At 51.0% G+C, this 26,961-nt stretch overlaps 1 long non-coding RNA gene across 1 annotated transcript; it reads left to right on the top strand.

Annotated features, from left to right (window-relative positions):
* LOC308585874 lies at positions 1–21,248 on the top strand. The gene is made up of 3 exons (XR_014007656.1): positions 1–787; positions 1,868–2,008; positions 21,108–21,248. It is a non-coding gene; the product is annotated as an uncharacterized lncRNA (long non-coding RNA).
* The last annotated feature ends 5,713 nt before the right edge of the window (positions 21,249–26,961 follow it).

Consider the following 26,961-nt stretch of genomic DNA (forward strand, 5'->3'; position numbering starts at 1 on the left):
AGGAGAGGAGAAACTGAACATTTAAGGGCAACATTAAATAGGGCATATGAGAATTGTGAACGGTTCCAAAAGCTGAGCAGCCAAACCTTCTTAGAAAGAAAGAGCCCCTTTCGTTGTTCCGAACAAACAGCCCCAAAAGACCCCAGCCCAAAGCGATGCGAAGGGAGCCCCAGGTGAGCAGCAGGGAGGAAAGGGAGCCTTGCGGGACGCAGGGAAGGGAGGAGACACTCGGGTTCCTCCGCTCCACGTTCAGCCGGCACCGGCTGGGAAAAGGATGGGCTCGTGGGGGAGGTCCATGCTGCAACGAAGGGGCCAGAGAGGCAGGAGGAAAAGGGGCTCCCCAGTCTTTGAACTGCGGCCTGGCCGGAGCTTTCCAGCATCGCCTCTCTCCCCGGCCCACCCAAGCTGCCTCCCCGATTTCTCCGACCCCGAGGTTTGCAAAGACGCCTCTCCCTAACCCATCCCTCACCGCTGGCCAGTCTTTCATCTGCGTGTGATCCTGACCTAATGGATTTCGCTGCAGCCCTTTCCACTCGGCGGCGGTGAAGTTCAGGATTTCCTCTCTGCAAACTTTTCTCAATATAGCCGCCCTTGGATGCTGCTGAGGTGTTTAGTTAATTTTGGACACATTTTTCCCTTAGAGAGAGAGAGAGAGAATAAACCTCCAACGGATTTCTCTCTGCCCACCATGCCAACAAACTTCTCCAACTTTTCAGAAAATCGCGCGTCTTCTTCTGCTCAGAAGGAGCCCGTGGCACCTGCGCTAATCCTTCGCGTACATTTTCAGGTAAGGCGGCGGTAGTTCGTGGGGAGGAAGCGGAGAAAAGTCCCGAATGGATTCTAATTTCAGGAGTCCTGGCGCTGCTCTAACTTTCAGTGCATAATCCAGTCAAAATGTGCGTGTATTTCACAGGCGGAGGGGTGGGTGGAGGGGGAGCGACCGAGCGGCCCACGACAGCTCACCTTTTGCCCGACCAGGCAAAAGCCCCAACCGACAAGAAGGGCTGCAATAGCCTTTCGCGATAGGCCAAGCCATCCTTTTGAATATATTAGTTAATAAAACGGATTAGCAGAGCTCCGGGGCGCCTGCCTGCCCTCTTCGCGCGCGCGCGCGTCTCTGTGTGGGGTTCAGAAAAGGACAAAGGAAGAGGTATTTTAATATATACACATATATAATAAATATATATATATAGCAGTATATGTAGGAGTTTTCTTCTGGGCCTAGGTGATAATGGTAACATTGCGCTAAAGCTCGATGGGAAACAACAGAGCAATCACGGCTTTGAGGGTTGCAAATCTCGTTTACCCCACTGCTTTTTCCACACCGTGGAGTCGCGTTCCTTCTTGCTTCTGCTGTCTCCGCACAGGGGACTGCGGACACCCCCCGCCACACACGCACACCGCAGGACCGGGAAGGCCCCGCAAACCCACCGGGGCTGGCGTTTTTACGCGAAGGCTTACGCGGCACTTTGCTCGTCCCCAAACCCGGGGGAAGAAGCAGAGTTTCTGTTCGGTTAATTTCACTGCGCTCTGCAGCTCCCCCCCCCCCATACAAAAAAAATATTCCATTTTTCATCCCTAAAGGAGCCGGAGTGGGGGGGGGGAGTTCCCCAGACGTCAGTCTTTGCCATGCTTTCTAGGGCAAATTGCAGGGAGTTTGGAGAGGTGGGGAACGGCGCGGTGGGTTGGGTTGAGGGTTAAAGCGAGGAAGAAGAGATCGAACAAGCTGCAAAGGTTGCTGTTGCGATTTGCTGTTTTTTTGGGTTCTGATTTAGCAAAGCTACCCAAGCCAGAGTCCTCGCCCGGCTGCTTTCTAAAAGGGACCAGCGGGGCGACAGGAGGGGTTTCTGTCTCTCTCTCTTCCTAGCTCTCAGTCCTGGTTCGTGAGAAACAAAGCAAAGCCTAGGAAAACGGATGGTGCTCTAGCTGCGGGAAGGGAGAGGAAGGACGGCGAAAAGGCCTACCGGGCCGACTCGGTTGGTGGAGGAAGCCTCTCCCCGGAAGAAGGGTAGGTATTAGGGGTGGGTGGGGTGAGAGGGGGATCCGGAGGGCGGGCGGGCAGTCGGTGACCACCTGACCACCCCTTCCCTAAAGTCTGCGACCCCTCTTGGGAGAAGGTCTAGCTAAAATCCGTGGGAGGGGGCGGTCGGCCTTGGGAAGGACGGAATCCCTGCCTTCGGGTGGAATAGAGAGTGCCATTTCCAAAGAGAGTGTGTAAGGGGAATACACGTGTTTGCACGCGCGCGCACCTCGAGATTGCCTAGATGTGCCATTGTTTTAGGCCAATTTGTTAGGGTTCCTCCGCCACCTCCCCTCCCTGGGTGGTACTTGGCCCATTAATTAAGCCGATATTCGGATTTAGGCAGATTTTTGTGTGTGCAACCAGTACGGAATTGCATGGCTTCGCAGCCTGATCCCGAACGGAAGTTCCCATCCCCTTCCGTGGGCTTTACTTCCGAGCAAGTGTGCAAATTCATTACTGTGATTAATTCTGCCACTCTTTTTTAAAAGGCAGCTCCGCTGTGTAGTGTGGAAGGGGATATCGAGGCCTCACAACCCACCCGCTACATGCTGGTTCAAACCTCATCGATTACCCTCAAAGTGGCATACGAAAACAGCGGGCTTAGGATCCGGTGGAACATTAGAACCAACGTGGTTGTTTAGGAATTTGGGAAGAGGGAGTTGTGGCCAATAATAGGATACGAAGTGGCCTATCTGGATAAACCGGAAGGAAGAGGGAGGGTAGGAGAGAGAGACAGAATCCCAGTTTGCACCAGTGTTTCCCAGTTTCACACTGCTGTTGTTGCTTGTTGCTTTGACTCTGCCCCAGAACGGCCTCATATTGTGTTTAATTTTGCAACTGTCTGGAGGAGAAGTTGTGGCAGGCTCTGATTCTGCAAGTTTGAACTTCAGGAAGGAGTAAGAACGGGGGCGGGGGGGGGAGAGAGAGAGAAAGGAGGAGATTTCGAGCAGCCTGATCCCATTAGCTCCGTCCTTGGGTTGCAAATTTATACGGTCTAGGAGGTGAACAGATGGACTATCAATTTAATTCCATCTTCAACACCATCAGAGATTGATTTTCTACTCGCTTTTAATTTTGCTATAATTAATTAGATCATTACAACTGTTTTCTATTGATCTTCCTATTTAAACCTCAGATGCAAAGGGACTTGGGCAGATCTTTTAGAGACACAGAAGGGAAATGGAACAGAGGGGACTTCGAACGGGGGGAGGGAAGGGAGAAGAGGGATTTTCTACCGAGAATCATTGCGTGGGAGACTGGAAAATTGGCTGGGCCTTCTCTCCTATGTGGCAGGTGTGAAACACACGATTAATACACAGCAGTACACTTAACGCGTATTACGTGTTTGATGTGTTCCTGACTTTATTTGATCAGTGATCATGCATCCTAAGGCTCGCATCGAACCAGAAAAGTTCATTCATTTTGAGGTTCCCCTACAAATCGCCTCCTTCGCAAACTCACATGCCATCAGTTATAGATTCCCTAACGCATATTGCATGTTTTAATTGGATGCATTTCATCTTCCTTATATTGCCGGATATGTTTACAGAATCTCTCTCTATAGAAGTGCTTCCTAGATTTAGAGAAACTTCGTTAGAATAACTAGCGAAAATAGACCTTTTTCTTTTAAAAGACTCCTGGTTTGTTTTCTTTTAAAAGACTCAGTTGGGTTGGTTCTGTTGAGTCCAGCCAGGACTTCAGTGGCCCAGCAGCAGAGACTCCTGCCCCCCCCACCTCACTCATAATTAGTCAATAAGTCTTGAAGCCTCTCTGTGTCCGCGATTGCGGGACCAGGAGCCCAGATTGTGAGCCCAGGCAGGGATCAGACTGAAGCAACATTTGGAGATCGGTTTGTGAACCTTCAACCATCCCCAAGGCACAGAAAGCTCTTCAAAGATTTAATCCGGGTGTACACGTGGCAGCTATAGGGTGAGCTCCTCAGTTTCCAAAGCTCTACTCACTTAGCCCCACCGCCACCCTCACTCTTAAGGGGACGCCCTGCGCTCCCCGGACAGCTAGATCCACAACGGAGGGGGCGAAAGTACCTGCGCGGGACATTAACAGCAGGAGAGCTCCATAAATTAGTTTGTAGTTTGCTGTTTGGCAGACCCCGCGCACAGGCGAGGCGACCACAGCAAGAGTGGGGCCAGTTTGGCCCCAAATCCAAAACCTTCGACACTGGCTTAAATTTCCCCATTTGACACCAAAACTTCATTCCTTCCTTTCAAACGGAGCGCACGCCAATTTCAGCTGGGAGGGAAGTCGTGATAAGCACCAGGGGGATTTGGGTGGGGGCCAGCGAGGCAAAGCAGCCACTGGGGAGGAAGAAAAAAAAAAAGGTTAATTGGAGAAGAGCGGCGCCACAGGGAACCAACTAGGGAAGCGGAAGTTTCCAAAGGACCGTTTCATTGGGTAAAAGTCCTGATTGCACTCGGGGGCCGCCGAAGGGAAGGCTCCGCAGTACCAGATTTCAGACGCGGCTCGCCGCACACCTGTAGGCTCCCTGGAGCCAAGCTAGTCTCTCTATATCTGATGGGGGGGGGTTTCCCTTCACCTGCTGCTGACACCGGGGTCTGGTGGGGTGGGGAAAGATCTCTGCCTGCCTGCCTGCCTTGTGAATATTCAGCGGGGCCCAGGGGCCCTAGCCAACCGCCTCTTTCCCCCACCCCCTCCTGCCTTTACCTGCTCTCCCGCCGGAGCTGTGAGCCATGCCTGCCTTGCCTAATGGTGCGTCTCCCTGCCTGGGCCGCTTGGCTCAGCCCAGCAGATCGGCCGCGGCCTTTTCGCGTTAGCTGCTCCTCTGCCGAGCGCTTCGCTGGGCCGTCTTGCCGGCTAACCCCCCACCCCCACCCCCACAGCCCCACTTTGGAGATCTGGGAGCAACCACCCAAAGCTAAACGGTTTAGATAACGAGAGAACGAGAAAGGGAGGGAAGGAGAGGAAGAACGAAAGAGAGGGGGAGGGAAAGGGGCCCCTCTACTCACCCCCCCTTCCCGGGGAATTAAAAAAATAAATAAATAAACCTTGGGAGAAGGAGATGCCGCTCCACAGATCCTCAGCTAGCTTAAAAAAAGGAGGGGAGAAAAATTGCCAACACAAGCACACTTTGTCTCGCGTTCTTAAGATGACAAGAGGCGCTCCTCTGCGCTAGCCCTCGGGGCCCGGTCGCAAGTGGAGAGGGGCGAGGGCATGTACAGAGTGCCTGGGACCCCCAGAGGGTCGTTGCTGAGGCTTGGCGATGGGAACCTCATTTCCCTACCCTGCCTATTATTATTATTATTATTATTATTATTATTATTATTATTATTATTATTATTATTATTATTATTATTAGGCCCACCTGGCTTCCATCACATATAAAAACATAATAAAACATTACAAACTTCCCGATACAGGGCTGCCTTCAAAGACCGTCTGGCTAACAGGCACCCCCTTTGGATAGCCTCCCCAGATATCCCTTAGGATCATTGGGGAGTGGGGGATGGGGGCCCTATGGGTCATCTAGCCCAACCCTCCTGCTCCGTTCAGGAAATCCAGAGTTGGAGAACCGCCCTCACCCCCTCTCCCCGCGCGCAAAGAAACCCTGTTATCCAGCTTCTGATTGGAAAACCTTCAAGGAGGGAAAACTCAACGCAAACCCAACCTTGGGTAATCAAGGCCTTCCCCTCCGTGGTCCAGCAGCTACCTGCAGGATGGTGGCGAGAGAGCGCGCTTCTGGCCGAGGATCGCTGCCAAAATGCCTCTCAAGTCGAAGGGTTTTGGTGGGCATCATCAGTCCGCTATGCCGCCCAGTGGCGTAGCGTGGGTTGTCAGCACCCGGGGCAAGGCAAGTAATTTGCGCCCCCTAACCCGTGGATTTGCGGCCCCTAACCAGTGGATTTGCGCCCCCTAACCCTAACCCCCAGATGTTGCGCCCGGTGCGGCCGGCCCCCCTGCACCCCCCACGCTACACCACTGATGCCGCCGCGGGTGGTGAGGCCCAGCTCCAGAGAGTAAGATGCCAACTCACTTTGTCGGCCGCGGAGAGGCAGGGGGCTGGCTGCCATTGTTTAAAGATCCCAAGAACCACTTTAAGGACGGTATGGTATGGGGGTGGGACACGGCAGCTAGAGCCTTGCCCTGACTCGCCTATAGACCCATTGCTCCCAACGAGCTGGCAACCACAGTCAGCCATCTAAAATCTCCTCCCTCATCCGAAATGCCAAGATAAATCTAGGTCGGATTCAGACGAGATCTTGAACTCGGGTTCCCCACCCCCGTCGGCAGTGGTGCCAACTTGAATAAAATATGGGGGGCAGGTAAGCCCCTCGACCACATGACGCGGTGCACGCACACCATTTGAATGGCAGTGTCCATCAACTTGGGGCGGAGGGGGAGCGCAGACTCCCCCTCAAAGATTTTATGGGGGGGGGGCGGAAGACCCCTCGGCCTCTAGGAGTTGGCTCCTATGTACTTCGGAATCTCGCTAAGGAGAGAGTGTGGCCCACGGGCGTAGCCAAGGGGTGTAGGGGCAGCTGCACTGCCCCCCCCCCGCAAATCAATAAAAATCCATAAATATACATAGCTAGCTGAGGTTCTGTACCCCCCCCCCAAACAAAAGGCCTGCCCCGCCTGACAAAAAGCCTGGCTACGCCCATGGCGTGGCCCCCTTGGAGCCCCTGAGACCCTCCCTTCTTGCGGTCTCATGGCCGGTCAGCTTCACCGGCGCTCCGAAGCTTGTTTGTTGGAGAAATCCTGTCTCTTCCTTCCCCAGTTCAGGATTGCGAGAGCAGGCGCGGCGCGGCGGCGGCAGCAGATGCGCCTGGGAGCCCATTCTTCCTCGCCTTTCCCCCCTCCGCCCCCCCGCCCGATTGATTGAAAGTCTCTCAACTCCAACAAGGTACCCTAGGAAAAATGAACCATTCGCTCATCGATTCTTCATTAAAATTACATTTCTGCATTTGCTAAATTGGTTTTAAAATGCTTCCCCTGTTATTATGGTCTTGTCAAAACCGACGCCGGGCTGGACAAACAGTATTTTAAAAGCCTGGGGGAGTTTCTTCCCGGAACTATGAGGAGCTCCTGGGATTGGGAAAGAGGGGTGGGGTGGGGGCCAGGGGCCAAATTTGGGGTGGGGGAGCGCTAGGAGGTGGGGGGACACCGAAGGGAAAGAGGTCGAGAAGACACCTCCAGTGCCACCATCCACCAACAAGCCAAGTTGGGGGGGGGGCATTTGCATCGAGTGGGGAGACGGGACGCAAACGTGGAATATAGCCGAACCGCTTTGTTAATAATTGTAGGAATGTCCGTTTGTTGAGTGACCCATCGCCAAAGGAACTTTCAAACAAGCGCAGGCATGAGTTGGCCTCCTGACAGTGGTGATCTTCTCCCCTGGTTCTCTCCTCCCCCCCCTCCGAGTCTGTGGGCGCATCTCTGCCAGGGAGAGGATTGGCAATATAAACACCACCCCCTTCCTCCCCGAGAGAGGTCCTTGGAGTCCACAGCTATGCGCCCAAGCCCACCTCGGAGCACACACACCCCGCCACTGCAGCTTGTCCCCCTCCCCATCTGCCACTCTCACTGGCGTTTTATATGTGGGGAGAAAGAACTCTGGCAGGGACAATTGGGTGGGTGGGTGGGTTGGTGGGGGGAGCGCTGCCTCTCGAAGCTGCTGTCTCTGGCGAAGAGCAGAGGAGCAGAAACGTCTTCCTGATGTGTTTATCCCCTAATCAGTTCATTAGTTATAAACAACATGACATTAGAAGTTAGGAAGCATTTGATATTAATTTTTATTTAACTAGTTGATGTTTAATCCGTCACGCCAGGCTGCCTAGGAGTTAGAGGGAGAGAGGGAGAGAGAGAGAAAGAGAACTGCCTGACACCAGCCAGTTAGGCTTAGAACTTCATATGCCACCGTCGTGGTCTTGGGGGGGGGGCGCGCAAAAAAGAAGGAGTGGGTCGAAGGAAAGAGAAGGGGGAGGAGAAAGGGCGCAGAAGGAAAAAGAAAGAAAGAGGCAAGGGGGGAAAAGAAAGGAAGGCTAGAAACTGAAATAGAGGACACCCTCCCCCCCAAAAAAAAGACTGAAAGAGGAAGAGGAGAAGCAGATGACGTGTAGGGCACCACCACGATGGGATTCGTGGAAAGAGGTTGGGGAGGCTTTGCGTCCCATCCTAAGAAGGACAACCTCTCCAACATCTGCGCCACCCTACAGCCTATGCAGTCTTACTCTGATGTGGCGAGGAAATACCCCCGCAACCCAGTTAAACCAAGCGGGGCTCGCTTAGGATCGACCTGCGCGGTTCTGAACCCGATCCACAACTCGATTCATTTCAGCCGCCTTGGTTTTCAGCAGGATTTCTCGAGCTCCGACCTCGGTCTGCGCAACTCTGTTGTGGATCGGCCCCTTTGGAGAACTTGGATTCTCTCAGAAAACCAAGGTCGGGGGAGCCCTGCGCGGCTTGGGTGGCTGGTTTGCCAAGCTCAGTGAGCAGCGCAAACGCAGCGCCATCCCTCGTTCAGAGTCGCCGCTTGGAATTAACCCAGCGCGGGCTGCAGGAGCAAAGCACCTCGAAAGAGGTGGGTTATTTTGCCGGCTCACATCCCGCTCCTTCTGCGTTTCAGGCAGTGCCTGTTCCGGATCCTATAAGCACCAGGTAGTGCGCACCCCTTCATTGCCAAGTAGGCAGTGACCAAAAAATTGCCTTGCCCGGGATCAGCCGGAGAAATAAAGCCAAGCAGGCAAAGGAGCGCCCCTACTTCGGGAAATGGAATAAAAAGCGCCTGGCGTCGGGTGTGAACGCAGGAGAAACCTTCCAACTTCCTGGAGACTTCCAGGGGAGCCAATATTCCTCTTCATTATACAAATAGGAACTAACCCCGTTCCCACCCCTCATACAGACGACACTCCTGTAATTTCAACTGCAACGACGAAGTAGAAAATTACTCCTCTTAATTGAAATGTTTAAACTTTTAAAAACATATGGATAAGATAGATATAGACGCAGAATGTCATTTGGGGTTGCTTTCCTGCGCGTTTTTGCACAGACGCATCTCTCCGGGGACCTCTTGCGAGGCATCTCTCCCCGCCCCCTCTGCTCAACATAAAACATCGGCGATCTCTTTGAAATAAATATCTGCTATTAATCACTCGCCCCATCTCTCTGCAGTGTAAAGGAAATAGCTCACATTCCCAAGAAAATTGCCCGTTGTGCCTCGGTTAATAGTTAACTCCGGAGGAGAAAAGTTCCCAGGGAAATGAGGAACGCGAGAGAAGGGGGGCGGGGAATGAAAAGTTGAGCTGGCAGCGTCACTCCTTTAAAAAAATGGGGTTTGATCCGCCATAGACACCCCCGTCTTTTTCCTCTTTCTGGGAGGAATCCGGGTCGATTTCCAACTTGTAACCCACAAGTCCCGAAAAGGGGACTATTGCGCGAGGTGTGGTTGGACTGTCCCAACAATTACTGTCCCACCGGGTAATGCCGGGAGGTAAACATGGAGAGGGGGCGCGGAGGGGGAGAAGTGAAGTCGGAGCAACAAGCCTGATAGCCCGATCCGCAAACCATTTAGGCCAGAGTGGAAAGGAGGCGCCAGGCGCCCACGCGCGCGGGCCAGCCTCAGGCATCAACCCAATAACGGGCCAGGACCGGGAGTGCTTGGGCTACTAGCCCCCTTTGTTGGAGGGAGGCCTCGAGCGCTCCCCCGAGGCGGATTAGAGAACCTCCTGGTGGAGTCAGGATTAGTTGAGAACCGCTTTTCTCGCCGTCTCGGTGAAAAACCGGATCATCAAGGGTGGGGCTAACAGGCGGAGTGGAATGGTTGTGAGTGGCCACATTCAGGCTCGCTCTCTAGCGCGGTTAGAGTAGCACTCGGAGAAAGTGATGTAGATATACTGAGGGATGGAAGGTTTGAAACGCACTGAGAAATCGGACTATACTTAAATTGTCTCACACGCCTGCGCACCTGCGCGCCTGCCCGCGCTTTGCACCCCCAGAGGCTCTCCACCTGGAGCCCGCCTTCTCGGTTCAGTGGGGAGGTACTGGGTGAGAGGGTCTTTTCCGCGGTGGCGCCCTGTCTCCAAAATCTCCTTTTCCGCGCATTTGATTATCCCGTGCTTAATATATATATATAAATCCGTTGAATTCGGGTTTGAGTGAGCTGTCTGAGTGGTTTTTAGCGCTGCTTTATAATTATCTTATTCTTATCCGGTCGCATTTGCTGCTTTCAAAATTTTGGTCGGTTTTTGAGAGCGTTTTGCTGAAATGAAAACTCTGAACAAGAGCCAGCGCAGAGCTAATAAAGTTAAGCAAAAAAAGCAAATATGAGGATGTATCCCACCCGGTAGTCATGATCCGGTTTCGGGACCAGGCGAGGAAGGAAAACCTCAAGGATCCTGCACTGCAGGGGGTTGGACTAGGTGATTCTCAGGATCTCTTCCAATTTAACAATTCTATGGCGATGATCTGGTTCCCGCACATTTGAGAACTGCGTCAATTTCCAGCGCTCCCTGGTCTTCCTTCTTTCCTTCCTGAGCCGCCGCGATCTAAACGTGTGTTCAGAAGTGGCGCTCAAGACACGGGCTTAGCTGCATTTGTGAGCACGTGTGAACCCCACCTGGGTGCGCGCGCGAGCCTATCCGCCACAACACTGACTGCACATAGTAGCCGATGTCGGTTGGCCAACCCCCTAGCTCACCTGTCCGCCACCCAGAGTCGCTCCACAACTTTCTCCTCGGGCTTGGAGAGGGAGGGAGGAGCGCTTTCTTGGCCAGTCGTCGGGAGACAGGGCAAGCATAGCTAGCCCCATCCTTTACCCGTTTATTGGGGAGTAAGACCCCCTACCCCGTTTTGTGGGACTTGCCCCCAGGCCAAGCGCGCAGAGGGCTGGAGCCTCAAGCCCGATTCTTAATCCGCGGGAGTGGAAAAAGGAAAGCTGGTATTCTTTAGGGAGTTTATTAAAGTGTTTATATTTCACTAAATAAAACAGAGAAGCAAGCAAGAAAGGGCGAGAGTTGCATCCTGAGCAACTTGAATTCAAAGCCCGCCTTTTAAGGCGCCTGCCTCGATTCCCCGACTGGCGGGTGCTCTCTGGATGCCAGAGTCGGAGAGAGCCGTGGGTTTGGCAGATGGTCCCGTTGACCAGAAAGGAAACGGAGAGAGAGAGAGAGAGAAAGAAGGGGCTTGCTCGATAGCAGGCAGGAAGATGACGACGGCAACTTAACAAACATTAACCAAACTTTTTTAAAGCGCAAGTCTGTAACCACGAATGAGAAAACCAGAGGGCTCGTGGGTTGCCAAAAGGGAGAGAGATAAAGGCTTCGGTTCCATTTCCCGTTCTTGTTTCTTTCTTCGCGTCGCCACCGGGACTTGAAAATCACCATTATTCTTGCTCTTCCACAGAATTTATAGTGTGAAGAAGACAAGAGCGCTTCACGGTCCTTAGGAGAACCTTGCGCGACAGGTCACTGGTAACAGCAGATTTTAAGAGGGGTCGGTGGGCAGAAAACCAGCTGACCCTTCAAGGGAGACCCTTGACTTGGCTAGGAAGGCTCTGGAGGGACTGAGTTGTGGTGGGTGACAAATCGGAGCTGCCTCCCCTCTCCCCCTGGAAAGCGGCTCCCGTTCTGGCAGCCGCCTTTCTTACTGCCTTCCTGCACAACGCAGGCGGTTTCCCCCAAATAAATTCTCTCTACTGGAGAGAAATGGTCAGTCAAATTAAAATACCATTCCAGGCAATCGGCATTGAAAAGGATTTATGCGCCTTGCAATCCTGAACATGTCTCCTCCTTAATAGTAAATCCCACCGAGTCCAACGGGACTTAACTTACTTGGGACTGCAGTCTTAATCTGCCAATGATTACCGTAATTCTCGGCACACTTACTTTGGAGTAAATCTAACTGAACCTTATTGGAACTCAGTAAACCTGTGGCGTTGTCAAAACTATTATTTTTATTTTTATTATTTGTATGACACCCTATGTCCGCAAGTCTCAACATAAAAACACAATATAAAAACACAAAACACATAATAAAGACAACCCCCCCAACAGTGCTCTTCTCATATTAACATACCCAATCAAACACGTTTTATGTGATTGTATCTTTATTGATATGCTATTTCTTGGGGGGCATGGCTCACTCAAGGTGCTTCACAATATCATAAAAGCACAACAAGTTTGTGTGTGTGTGTGTTTGTGTGTGTATGCACACACAAAAAACCAAATCTGAAAAAGGCAGCAACAGTAGCAATCATTTAAAAGATCAATTGGACAAGAAAAAGCTGTAGTTAGGAAAAGGCGCGTTTTAATTTAATACTTTTAAAGGTGGTGTATTTTTTAAACTATTCGAAAATCTGCAACATAGCGGTCATCTGCGCCCCGGAAAGCAAAGCGCTCCATAGTCTAGGGGCCCACCACGAAAAGGGACCTGACTTTTGCCAGTTGCAGTCTCAATGCCAGGGCAGGTTGTAAACGTGGAATCCTTGAATTCAAGTTAAAACTTATCCGCCTCGATTTTAGATTTAACATTTAATTCAAATCCAACTGTTCTCTAGGTTTTCAACTTTCTGAACTTCTTAAAAAAAAAAAAAAGGACAGAGCACCTCAGGATGGCAGCAAAGCTGTGTAAAAGTGAAGTCGGCTTAGAACAGTTCTGGGTGTGTATTGGAACTGGAATTGTGTTAGCACCACTGTGACTTCTCTAAATATGTTTATGTGGACTTATGGCCCAGAGTGTTCAGCAGGAGCAAGAGAACTGAGAATCGTTGGCCTCTATCCGTTTATTCGATTGGACTCGAGCTGCTTCTGTCATATATACCTGCTGCGCGCAGAAGCGTTTACACCGTTCCCTCTTGAAAATAACTCTAATATCCATTCCAACAAGAACCGCACTCTCTGCCCCTGTTCCCTGCTCCCATTTCGGAATCCACAGTGCGGAATAGACTCCTTCCCCCACCTACAAGCAGACCCTCAATATGTGGGGAATAGATATTAGCCTATGAAAGATCTTGAGGTGTGCTTAGGGGTAGAAGGAACGCGCTGAGAAACCTTCAGGAGAAACTCTAAAGAACTTTAAACTCGACTATTCCGGGTGAACTGGGCTGCTGATTCAAAACTTCAGCCTCCAGATACAAATTATCCTGGCAATTCCCTCACCCTCGCGTGGTGACACTGGCTCTGGGTGCTTCCACAAAACGTGGGCGCCCTTCACCCGGACTGAGGTGCCAGAGCTTCTCCCACGATCTGCTCGCGTGGTCCCCGAGGTGCCGTAGGGTCCGTGCGTGATTTTTCCACGCACCATCACAGTCTCACAGAGCTGTGTTTCCTATCAGCCAGTCAGGTCTCCGACTTCTTCCGCTTTGGCCTTTCGCTACTTCTCCGGGACTGAGGTGGTTCTCCTCTCGCATAGGGAGCGGGCTTCCTAGTCGTCGAAGTGGACAGGGCTCGTATTACTACTTCCACCACTGCCATCATAGGAGTCTCCTCCTAGTGGTCGAGGTCCCTGTGGCCCCCACCTACGGACGTAGCTAGTATTTTTTTTGGGGGGGGCAGGCTTTATGTTAGGGGGCAGAACTGAGTTATCTGCGACGCAATTGGTCAGTTAGTTAAGTACCGTGGTACCTCGGGTTACAGAAGCTTCAGGTTACAGACTCCGCTAACCCAGAAATAGTACCTCGGGTTAAGAACTTTGTTTCAGGATGAGAACAGAAATCGTGTTCCGGCGGCGCGGCAGCAGCGGGAGGCCCCATTAGCTAAAGTGGTGCTTCAGGTTAAGAACAGTTTCAGGTTAAGAACGGACCTCCGGAACGAATTAAGTTCTTAACCCGAGCTACCACTGTATTTTTGTTTACCTACTTGATGGGGGAGAGCTGCCCTCTGCACCCCCTGGCTAGGCCCGTGCCCCCACCCACTAAAATGGTTTTTTTGGGGGCTGCCCCCAAGTTCATTCAAATGGTGTGCGTGGGACGCATCTTGTGAACAATTACGCGGTGCGTAATTACCTGTCCTCTCCAATATTTTATTCAAGTTGGCACCTATGACTACCGTATATGTTATATGGGCAGAGCTCGTCTTATTACAGTATTGCTAATATTATTTTCCCATCACCACTACGTATGTTTTGATATCGCCCAGCCCTTTCAGAAGTCCTGCTTAGTCTCAAAAAAGGTACTTCCTTCATCCTTCGGGGTTCTGACCTGCGGAGGTTACGGGGACAGAAGCCACCTCCCTCCTAGCAGCTCTTATCTTTTCCCTGCTGGGCTTCTGCATCTCACTCTCTTCTCCCATAGGGCCACTTCAGCCTGAAAGCAGATCTCGCAGAGACGAAGCGCCGTCGGGTTGTTTTCCCTAGAGCCAGCGAGGAGGCGGCAGGCGAACCCCCATCCCTCCCTCCACTTCTCGTTCACTTTCTGTCTGGATGTGAGAACAGGAAACGGACCAGGGATTTCGCCCCCCCCCCAACCGCCCAGCCGAGATCTGCCCCCGGGACAGGATCCAGAATGCCCGTGCTCACTCCGCGCCCCAAATCTCTCTTTCAAGGAGATAGCGCCTCCCCTTTCTCTCCCTTCTCCTCCTGGGTTTCTGCTGGCAGCCGGGCACAAATAAACTTAGTTTAGTTTCCCTTCATTTCTAAACGGAGAATTGCTGGGGGTTCATTTGCTCTTATTTATCCTCGCAAATCCTTCCCCTTTCAATCCCAGATCCCTGTATTGGATGGGGACGCGGCGGTCGGAATTACGCACCAGCGAGAGGAAATTATTTTGTACACACTCAAATGGCCTGATCTTCCTTCTTGCTTTTTTGTATATATGTAGTTCAGGACCTGGCCTTGAAAGCGCGTACCTCTCTAACCCTGGCCTAAATTAAAGGTTGATCGGCTTTTCGACTGGTTCCTATCCCAGCATAAAGGGCTCTCCCTGAAAGTCTCTCTCTATCTGTGTGTGTCTTCTGATGGCTTTCCTGGGTTAAAGTAGATCAGGCCGAAATCCATCTGAAAGTCCAGCGACTCCTGCCCTTGAAATCCGTGGGGGATCAGAACTGTTGCTGCATTCGCCAGGATTATAAAAGACCCTTCTGTTTCCTGGCAAAGGCAGGAGAGGCCAGCTGCAGTTTTAGTGCAGTTTGAAAATCTCCAAGACGTTATTTGAAGCAGGTGCCCACCTTGGAAGAACTGCTAAAGTTTGACAGAAAAAAGAAATATTGAGTGACTTCACTGGGAGTACTCTCACTGAAACTAGTGGACCTAAATTAGCCATGTTCATTAATTTCAGTGGGTCTACTCTGAGTAAAATTTAGGTGACTGCCACCCATTGTGTGCATAAATACTGATTCTGCTTCCCCGCCGCTCTCTTTGCTGCTGTTGTGGTGAGATTTTTTTGGTCGGGTCAAAATCCGCTTCCTCACCCCCCAGCCCAGCCCCACATGATGACGATGACTCGGGGGCTGGTAACAGGATGTGTTGGCAACCGAGCTCCCCGCCCCTCTTAACAATTTCTTGTGCGAGTCTGTCTCTCACGAAGTTCAACAGGACTTTCCCCCGAATAAGTGCGCAGGCTTTGTGCGCAAGGACGCAGCGGATCCGTTCGGTCGATTTGCAAGCGGGGAAACTGGGTCCTCAAGGACAGGAGGCGCGGAGCCTCGCATCCCTCCTCCGAGAGAGAGGAGAGCTGGAAGGAGCTGTCTCTGACCCGCGGGCGGCTCGCCAAAGTCCGGCTCAAACCTTTGCGGGCAAGAGAGGATTAGTTGTGGAATCCAGGCCGGGGAGCTGGAGAGGAGGAGGGGGTGGAGGAAGCCTAAACCGCTTCGGGATCCTTTTAAACTCTCCGAGCCAGTTGAAAAGCGTCAGGCTCGCCCAGGGAACCTAACCACGCGCCCCTCCCGGAATTGAAAAGTGAATGTTCCAGGGCTGTGGGAGGAGAGTTCTTGGAGGCTAAGGTTCGCCCTATTTCTTGGAAGAATCGGAGCGGGGCGGCGGGCTCCTCCTCTCCAACTCTCTAGTCCGAAAAATGCCCGCACTCTATTATTATTATTATTATTATTATTATTATTATTATTATTATTATTATTATTATTATTATTATTATTTGCAAAGGGGCCAAGTGCTGCTCCCCCACGCCGGTACGTTCATGTAAGAGATGGGTTACCCATTCCTCCTTCCAACCCATTCTGAAAACGCTAGGAACCTCTCTCTCCAAGAAAATGCGAGGAAAGGGCCCGGAAAACCCCCTCGGTCCCAGCCCCCGTTTCCTTCCTTTTTGCGTGTGCAACAAATGGGGGTGGTCCGACTTCGTGTCTGTGGCCAAAACTGGCTGCACGCTCAGTAAAGCCTCGGACAATCCTGTAATCTCAGAGACTGACTCTATAGCAGAAAAGGGGATTAAAAACAATCCGTGCCAAAGTCCCCCTTCTTATTTCAACGCCTGGACGTGCTGCAGACGCCTGTCAACCTGCAAAAGGCGATATCCCCCGTACATTTAGGCCTCTGGCTGAACATAGGAAGCAAAGGCGTTAAGAGAGTCAAGATCAGGTCCGATTTTAGGCTTGTATACTCGGAAGTGCGTCCCCAAAGAGTAGGTGTGAGCCCAATGCCTTTAAGATCAGGCGGTTGGGATTCCACGCCATATGTCTTCATTCAGGTTTGGTACCTGCCTAAAAAGCAGATACACACACAAACATCACACGATCGCCTTTTTGCATACTAGTCAGCCTCTATGGCTATTTAGCAGTTGTTCTGGGCAGGCGCGCAATGCGCCCTCCATCCACCCTAATATGCCCTCTGGTGAGCAGAGGTGAGCCACCCACTCGCTTGCTTTCTTTTGCGTGAAAACCGCCGAGCGCCGTCGTTTCTTGCTCGGCTTTTGCCCTTGTGGAAGTTGCACCGCGGCTCATCTTATTTTCAGGCTTTCCTGACCTTTCACCGACCAAAACTGACTCTAGTTCCCAAGCGGTCGGGCCACAGCCAACCCACAAAGACTCTTTGCTGTCCGACAGACTGAAGCAGTTCGGGCAGGTTCCTTCAGGCTCCTTGGGAAGGCCCTGTCTTCCCTCTCTGTCTGTACTTTCCCGATCGACCCTCTTTACCGTCTAATTCCCATCGCTTCCCTCTCTGACCTGCCTTGTCTTTTCAGACGTTTGCACAGCGCCTAGTGGTTTGGCGCACAGGAACTCGGAGTCCACGATTCCTCAGCCCCGGCCTCTCCCCCTAAAGTTGGTTGCAAATCCAGAACGACTTTCTCATCGCAGCCCCAGAGTCCCCAGCCCGTTTCCTTTTGAAGACTGTTTCCTTCACAGCCAAGTATTAATTTGGCGGCCCCACGTCGATTCTCCGAAGGCTCCGAGCCTAAGGGCCGCTTGCGAGGAAGTTAAGTCTTACAGCACCCAGGAAACACTTGGCTTCCGAGTCAGCGAGCTTAGCGCGCGGTTGCAAAAGGATGAAGGCCGGGCGAGGTTTCGCTTGACACCCTGTGCGCGCGCGCACCTGTGCGCGTGGATTCGTGTTGGCCTCGTTCAGTCGCGGTGCGGGCGAGGGAAATAAAAAAAAAGGATTGAGTCCCCACTCCTCCCACCCCAGTGCTTTGTCAACCTGGATGCAAACCGGTTTATGCTTCGGAGGAGTTGGACATAACCCGAGGTCAATTCGCAGCCAAGCTTGAACCCGTGTGGTCAGTGGTGGTCCGAAAGACACAACGGCGAGCCTCCCCACCCCCAAAAAAATCAGGGGTGTTAAATAGGCAGCGGAAGGCAGTGTAGAGAGAAGTCACAGTTCGCTTCCCCCGGGGCAGATTTGTGTTGCTGAATGGGTCCCCCCCACCCAACTGAAGTCGCCTCTCCCCCCCACTCCCGCGTCAGATAGGTATTTTTAAGAATTCGGAGGCGTGTGAACGTTTCCCATCCTATGGCGGCACCCTCTAAAACCCGTGGCTTTTAAATAAGTTCAAGGGAGGGGGGAAAGTTACGGCTTAATCTGCGCCCTCCCCGTTTCCTTTTTGTTTCAAATGTCCAAACTGAAGCTCCAGAGGCGATTCCGATCCAATAACAGTCTTAGCGCTTGGGATTTACTTCCAGGGGTAAGATGTGTGAGCTCTATTAATAATCATAAAAATCCTGCTAACCCTCTTTTTAAAATTAATAACTCTGTAATTATAATAATTTTATGTGCTTTTTTTATAAGAAGAGGTTAATGTTGTCACAGTGTGGGGACAGGAAGGGGGAAGTCAAGCGCGATACCGCTGCTTAAACTGACACCTTCCTATTTTATTAGGAGACATTATTATTATTAGACATCTGCAGGTAGAGAATTAAAATTAAAATCGCTTTCAACAATTCAATACACTTTTTATCAGCCATCTATCTGAAAATCAGGAACATTCATCATCGGAGGCATTCTCCCTGAAAACAAGAACCCATTCAAATTTTATACAAATTATCATATTTATCATAGTCTGAAAATCTGGAGTAACGTCTCCACAAACTGTCTGCCAACTCCCTGGGGAACTGAATCGCACTTCGGAGCAGCTAAAAGAGATTCTCTCTCCCTCTCTCTCTCTGTCTCTTCCACCCTCCTCCTCTCTCCCTTAGCCCCTTTCCTGATTCCTGATACAGAAACGGAAGATGAAGATGAAGAAGAGGAGGACACGGAAATAATAGTATGGAAAAAATAGATTTCTCTCGCCCTCCGCGCCCCCCCCCCCGTCACACATACACACAAAGAGGCAGCCACACTTCGCAAGATAAGTAGGTTTCCTCTGACGCAAAGGTTATAGGCGGTCAGGCTGGTACGCTGCATGCCTGAATTCGAGGCACTAAGTCCCAGCTTATTGTTTTCGGAACCATTTCCCAGGTGCCAACGTAGCTTACTTTCAAGTAACCGTTTAGTGCTGGCCAATATTTTCCCCCTCTAAGCCCATGCGCAGTAGTCAATCCTGGGAACTGAGGGCAAAGCCCTCTCCCATCTCCCGTCTCCAATCACCTTCTTATTTGGGCGACTTGGAATGGGAAGGTACAACACCCGTAGATCTGCAACAAATTATACAGTTTTCACATCCCAGCATTTTCTGCGAGGAATCGGGGGGATAAAAGAAGGCTGCTTGCCACAAATTTGCAGGCTCGGACTAAGCAAGGTCTCTCTCCACGGCCCCCACTCCCCCTGCAACAAGGGGATCATCCATTGAAAGTGAAGCTGGACAATGGATGGTGTTGCTAAGTTATTATCCCCCGAGTGTGTGTGTGTGAATAACAGTTGAGCAGACTGGATTTTTGGAGTGAGTTTAAGAATAGCATACACCGACCAGGCAAGTCCCTCTCTCGAAGGAAGGGACGGTAGAATTGCACATCACATATTTGTCTTAGTTTTCCACTTTGAAAATAAAAAAAAAAATCCTTCCAGTAGCACCTTAAAGACCAACTAAGTTAGTTCTTGGTATGAGCTTTCGTGTGCATGCACACTTCTTCAGATACAGATTTTTTTTTATTTTGACCATGGCAGACCAACACGGCTACCTATCTACTACTTTTCCACTTTGGAATGACTTGACAGTCAATCCAGAATACACACATACTCTTTGCCATCCCATGGCTCGTATGGAGGTCGACACACATGTAGCTAGACCGTGCTCATCTGCGCTGGAAGAGTTCTCTGTAGCTATCCCCATAGCCGAGGCGTCCTGGGACCTCTGTTTGCTACTCCGACTTTGACTGGCAGTGCTTGGGAGAGCGCCAAGTGCGCTACTTTGAACCCACCCATTTAGCCACAAAGGGGCACCAAATGCGGTGAATCTTAGAGGCAGCGACATCAACCCGCGTCAATGGCAGGACAATTGGAGTCCACACGTTGCCTACTCCCGGTGAAACGTACACGCGCTGCAGGCTCCTTCGAGAGATTCCCTGATGAGCCTCGCAGCCAACCAACGCGTGTGAGTCCAGAAAGGAAACTCCACGGTTCCATCATCCAGTGTAGGGAAAATGTGAACGTGTGAACGGGACTATATACCCGTGCAAACGCGAGCTCATTAAGATGCGCGCAAATCGCGTCTGCTTTCTTCTTGGGCAGGCCCTGGAGAGGAGAAGTCCCCACGCCAGCATCGGACCTCTGCGCACCCCACCCAGTGGCGCAGCGTGGGTTGTCAGCACCCGGGGCAAGGCAAGTAATTTGCGCCCCCTAACCCGTGGATTTGCACCCCCTAACCTGTGGATTTGCGCCCCTAACCCTAACCCCCAGATGTTGCGCCCGGTGCGGCCGGCCCCCCTGCACCCCCCACGCTACGCCACTGACCCCACCCATTTCTCAGGATCACACTTCCAAGAGGCTGACGGAGGAAGAAGGCTCGCTGATTTCTCTGACTTCGTACAATGCACAAAACACACACCATTCTCTAGTCTTGCCAGCGTTCGGCTGGAACCCAATTTTGGCCTGTCCTGAAGGAGGATTCTGCGCAGGTTCAAAGCCTGCATCTGTTGCTAAAGCAACAGAAGCTGATATATTGTGAGCGACCTGACTTAATGGCCTTTCCCATCCCCTCCCCACAACATGACCCCCTCCCTGTTGGAACCAGGTTTCTCTTCCCCTCCAGGCCCATCTCCTTTAGCCCCCCAAGTCACCCCAGGCCGGGAAACTGTACTTAAAAAAAATAAATCCAAGTGAACGAGGAGAACATGCAGAAAACAGCAGTGTAGGGTTGTCTCTTGTAACTTACCGTATGCATCCTCTCTAGGCCAAGGGAAAAGGAAAAGGGCTGGTGATGGAAACCTTCCAGAAGCTTCCCAGTCACCTCTTTATCTCCACCGTAGGAGACAACTCCTATGTGCTGAGGTCCCTTCGTCCCCCCCAAATATTTGAGGGGACCTGCCGCCCCAAAATTGACTGGCATTTTCATTTAAATAGCGTGTGCGTTGCGTCTTGTGATCGATTATGAGGGGCGGGGCGTGACCTACGGTCCCAATATTTTATTCAAGTTGACACCCCTGATCCCCACAATTTCACGCTACCTTGGGGGCACCTGCGGGTTGTGCGCGTCCCCTCCACGTCGCTGTGATGAGAGGCGCGCGTCCCTCTCTAGGATGGAGCAAGGTGGGGATTTTTAACATAATTTCTTTCCTTTTCTCTTTTAACGAAGAGTCTCTGGACCTGTTCGGCAGGAATCCTCCTATTGCGGCCTTTTTACGCTGGAAAGGCGAGAGAGATCTGCGGAACTCCCTGCCCATTGATGTACTACTTTCACGCCGCTTTGGAAAGCAATTCCGCTCTCCTCCAGAGCCGCTCTTGGTTTTAGCCCCAGATGAATTGCGAAGCAATGGATCGGAATCCAGAATTGCAAGACTTTACGGCGCTGCTAAGGAAATCTGTCTGATCTTCGGCGAGAGGGAGGTGTTCGGCCGCAGGGGGAACCTCAGAGCACTCTAGATTTTTCTGGATTCCGAATGTCCTCGCGACCCTACGCTCCAGAACTCCGCGCCGCCCTCCTTTGATCTGGAACCCTCCCGGCGCCTCCCTGGTCCAAGTTAGAGACCTGCGTTCCATCCTCAGGCGCCGCACCGCGGAGGGAGCCACACAGCCGAGCGTCTCTCTCCAGATCTCCTCCCCACGTGCCAGGTGGCCCCTGGACTTCACACCCTTCAGGCAGGAGCAGCGGCCGGCCGCCACGTCCCCGCAAAAAAGTAGTTCCAGCACAATGTTTGTTAACTAGGTTATCTAGGCCGTAGAAGATTTTAATGTTGAATTTTATAGCTTTACCACGCTCTACCGTCCTTGTGAATATTGTAATATTGCATTTTTTACAAGTTACTCTTCTGTTAATGTTCCAGCTAGTAACTTTTATAATCCTCCTCAATGAAATTTTTTTGTATTCTTCCGCACCGTTAACCTCAATGGCGGCACCTCAGCCCCTGGCAGGAGGCAGAGAGATGAAATGAATTCCTCTTTAATCAGAAATAATAATAATAATAAAAACACACACAAGGCTCCCTCTGCCTCTTTTATTTCAGCTTCGCTTGGAAACGGGGTGGGGTGGGGGTGGGGCTGAGGAATCCCCCCCAGTTCCCCCCCCCGGGGGGCTTCAGGGATGGGGAAGAGAGAAAGAAAGAAAATGCGTGGGTGTCTCTCCGTCTCCGTCTATTTCTACGCCCATATTTCTTATGCAGTCTGTTGGCAATGTCTTGGTTGACTGTGAATGGGAAAGAGAGAGAGAGAGAGAGAGAGAGAGAGAGAGATTTCCCCCATCACTTGAGCACCCTGCTTTGTATCTGCTGGGTGCTAAGTCTGCAGGCCCCAATCCTCCCTCCCCATCGAGGTGCCTCTCATTATCCCTTCTGTAAACCACTGGAGACAGGCTTTTAATGCCTACCTTGAGGACGGAACTGGCCACTATAGGCTGCAGGCTTTAGTTTAGACCTCACGTTAAAGATTCCGGGGGCAGGTTCTATAGGGGATGTCTATACGCAGCCCGACAAGACATCAAGATTCCGCCGGGAGCATACGAATCAATCTGGCTAACCCGATTCCAAATTCCACACTCACACCCCGCTCACACACAAAAACAACTCTCCCTACAGCCAACCAGTGACAACCGACGCCACCCTCAACCTCTCTCACCATCAAGGAAATACAACAAGTGAATAGTAAGAGAACCCACACAAGTAATGCTGACACAACCCGCCCCACTAAGTAGAATAGAACAGTGTTTCCCAACCGGTGTTCCGCGGCACACTAGTGTGCCGTGAGACATCGGCTGGTGTGCCGTGGGAGGAAGGCGGGCGAGTCGGGCGGTGAGAGGCGGCGGCGGCGGCGAGGATCCGCATCGAGCCGGGGGCGGCTCCGCGGTGGTGGTGCCGAGCGGCGGGGCAGCGCGCGCAAAAGGGAGGATCGCGAGACAGCGGAGGAGGAGGAGGCCGGCATGTCCGGGCAGCAGCAGCAACAACAGCAGCAGCAACTCCCGCCGCCGCCCCCTCCTCCGCCCGCTATCGCCGCCACCACCACAACAGCCGCCGCCGCCTCAGCTGCCCTCGCTCTGCTGCCTCCTCCCACCCCGGCAAGGGGGAGGGAAAAAACTTTCGCTTTTGTGCGTCCCTCCCGGCGTGACGCTGCGTGCTGACGTCACGGGGCGGGGCTTTAATGGTGGTGTGCCGCGAGATTTTTTTCCGGCTAACAGGTGTGCCGTTGCCCAAAAATGTTTGGGAAACACTGGAATAGAAGCACAACCACCCGACCCCACCCCACTCACCATTCCCCTGCCCCTCTCCTTCCTTCCTTCCTTCCTTCCTTCCTTCCTTCCTTCCTTCCTTCCTTCCTTCCTTCCTTCCTTCCTTCCTTTAACTGTTTAAACCAATTCATGAACCAAGAACCAGTGGCGCAGCGTGGGTTGTCAGCACCCGGGGCAAGGCAAGTAATTTGCGCCCCCTAACCCGTGGATTTGCGCCCCCTAACCCTAACCCCCAGATGTTGCGCCCGGTGCGGCCGCCCCCCTGCACCCCCACGCTACGCCACTGCCAAGAACCTGTACATTGACCACTAATAATGAAATATATGTTGTAGATATTTCCCCCCACATTTATTATGCTATTTTTGTGATATGCAAATGACATGAGAAAACTCGGTATACAGTGGTACCTCTAGATGCGAACGGGATCTGTTCCGGAGCCCCGTTTGTATCTAGAAGCAAACGTAACTAGCGACGGCACGCCTGCGCATGCACACATCACTTTTCGCTGCTTCTGCACATGCGTGTGACGTCATTTTGAGCGTCTGCGCATGCGCAAGCGGCGAAACCTGGAAGTGACGTGCTCTGTTACTTCCGGGTTGCTGCGGAGCGCAACTCGAACGCGCTCATCCCGAAGCACATTCAACCCGAGGTATGACTACTTGTTTGTACAACATTCTTGTTTATAAAACCCAATTAGAAGAAAGAAAGAAACTAGGATCTATTTCATAGATATTATCTTTCCTTACATTGGTGAGTTCAGCAGAGTACAACCCTTCGTCAGCAAATATAAGGGAGCTGTTGATAAGCTAGCTTGAGCCTTTTAATGTAAGTAATCCAGCATGCTTTGCTGCAGACTGGATTCCCTGGTATTTTCCCCTTTCCTCCCCTCTAAAACAATAAACATACAAAACAGTCTTCGTATGAGTAAAGATAGATTTACTCACTCAGTTTCACAGTAGTGGTCTTGAGGCAGGCTGAAAATGTACTTGTTGAAAGGACCCTGAGGATAAAAGGTAAAGGTAAAAGACCCCTGGATGGTTAAGTCCAGTCAAAGGCGACTATGGGGTTGCGGCGCTCATCTTGCTTTCAAGCCGAGAGATCCGGCGTTTGTCCTCAGACAGCTTTCCGGGTCATGTGGCCAGTGTGACTTAACTGCTACTGGCGCAACAGGAAACTATTACGGAAGCCAGAGTGCACGGAAATGCTGTTTACCTTCCCACTGCAGTGGTACCTATTTATCTACTTGCACTGGCATGCTTTCGAACTGCTAGGTTGGCAGGAGCTGGGACAGAGCAATGGGAGCTCACCCCATCATGGGGATTCGAACTGTCAACTTTCTGATCAGCAACCTCAAGAGGCTCAGTGGTTTAGACCACAGTGCCACCCGTGTCCCTGATTATACCTGATTATAGGTAAAGGTAAAGGGACCCCTGACCATTAGGTCCAGTCGCGGATGACTCTGGGGTTGCACTCATCTCGATTTATGGGCCGAGGCAGCCGGCGTACAGCTTCCGGGTCATGTGGCCAGCATGACTAAGCTGCTTCTGGCAAACCAGAGCAGTGCACGGAAATGGCGTTTACCTTCCCGCTGGAGCGATACCTATTTATCTACTTGCACTTTGACGTGCTTTCGAGCTGCTAGGTTGGCAGGAGCTGGGACCAAGCAATGGGAGCTCACCCTGTCGCGGGGATTTGAACCGCCAACCTTCTGATCGGCAAGCCCTAGGCTCTGTGGTTTAGACCACAGCGCTACCCGCGGCCCTTATATACCTGATTATACCTGTGTATAATCTAAGTCCAACTCCCTGGAATATGCAGCTGTCCTATACGGGGATCGAACCTGCAACCTTGGCATTATTGGCAGCATGGAGATATATATGATAATTTAGATTAGGGTTGGAGTCCGAGCTGTCACTTGGCACGTCCTACATCTCTAGTCAATGATGAAGCATCAATGAGAAGAGATCAGATAGCATGGATCAGAGAAAGAAAGCAGGCCAGGGATATGACCAGCCTTATATAGGTTGTGAGCAATAGAAAGTTGTGACGCCCCTAAAACACAGAAGGACAGCCTCGCAGCCACCAGTATGCCTGGGGGCTATGGGAGCAGTATTTTGTGGTTCACCTGAGGTGCCAAAATGCCTTGAACTGGCCCTGGTCTGAAGTGTTGAGGAGCAACTCAGCTTGTATCTTAGGCTGCATTCTACTGAATGTCTCCATGGAAAAAAGATGATAGAATCACCTCCAAACTTCCTAGACTGCCTTTTAACCTGTGCTGACATTCCCTCAGGTGCCAGACCGACACTCTTAGGGTTGCTGATGTCATTTCCTCCTCCTCTTGCATTCTTACCTTGGGAATTATTTTCTATATTATTTATTAAATTTGTTGGTTGCTTTATCTTGCCCCAGGAAACCCAAAGCAACATACAACCAACCAACCAACCAACCAACCAACCAACCAACCAACTAACTAACTAACTAACTAACTAACTAACTAACTAACCCTGCACCCCCCCATAGATATATTAAAAACTAAGGGCAGGGAACAGAAATAAATTAGAAACATCTCATCTTGTGTGTGCCTTTTATGCTGAGAACAAAGAGCATCCAAAATGCTACCAAACCCTTTGTCATGTAAATGCAAAACTGATAACAACACCAACAACTAACAGGCTGCATGTTACTATATAAATTCTTTTTCAAATGTGATTCAAACATATCATATCAAAATATATGGTTCTATAGACCAACTTACCATATAAATGGAACATATTGTGAGAAATTAAAGTCCAGCAGGCCTTCTGGCAGTTCCCTCCCTGTGAGAAGTGAAGTTACAGGGAACCAGGCAGAGGGCCTTCTTCGTAGTGGCGCCTGCCCTGTGTAACACCCTCAGATGTCAAAGAAATAAACAACTATCTGACTTTTAGAAGACATCTGAAGGCAGCCCTGTTTAGGGAAGCTTTTAATATTTGATGAATTATTGTATTTTAATATTTTGCTGGAAGCTGCCCAGAGTGGCTGGGAAATAAATTATTATTATTATTATTATTATTATTATTATTATTATTATTATTATTATCCTTTAATAAACAACTTAGTTTTCTTTATTTCCAGAGTCAGAGACTCTGTGTCATTACATCGAAGAGTCAAGTGTTCTCTAGTAATAATTTAGTGTTCAGTTTAAGTTTCTGCTGATGCATTTGAACTCCAAATGTTGTCTGTATCCACACATTGATTATGGTATATCTCCAAACTCCAAACTTCCCTCTTCCCTCATCCACACTACCTTTTGAACCATTGTTTAGTTCTGTAGGGCTGCAACCCTATGCGTTGTTTCCTGGGATTAAACCATGTTGAAACTTGCTTGTAAGTTAAAAGGTGCAGGATATTGCAATTAATTTTGTTTCATACTCCCCAGTTCTGTGACTGGTACGAATTAACCAAGGCAATCTTACATGGCCAAGTCTTTCCTGAGCAAAGAGTATCGGCGAATGGTGTGGTCTTCTGTAATATCTGTTTCATTGCAGAGCTATTACTAGAACACCTTTAGGGCAGCCTTGCAGTCATCACACCCAAAGCTCTTTCCAAAAAACAGACATTGTCTTTTCTCTCTGCCAGAATCGAAACTGCTTCTCCACTTCCCCGTGTTTTGGAACACAGATATTTCCAGACAAAATCCTGGTCTCGGACCCGGCAAGTAGGTGTGACCAGCAAGTCCACAGACTTGGAGGGAGCTGATGTTTAACTTAATGAGCCATCAGTAGTGTTTGTG

The sequence above is a fragment of the Podarcis bocagei genome, assembly GCF_964188305.1.
Source record: "Podarcis bocagei genome assembly, chromosome: 4".
Lineage (NCBI taxonomy): Eukaryota > Metazoa > Chordata > Lepidosauria > Squamata > Lacertidae > Podarcis > Podarcis bocagei.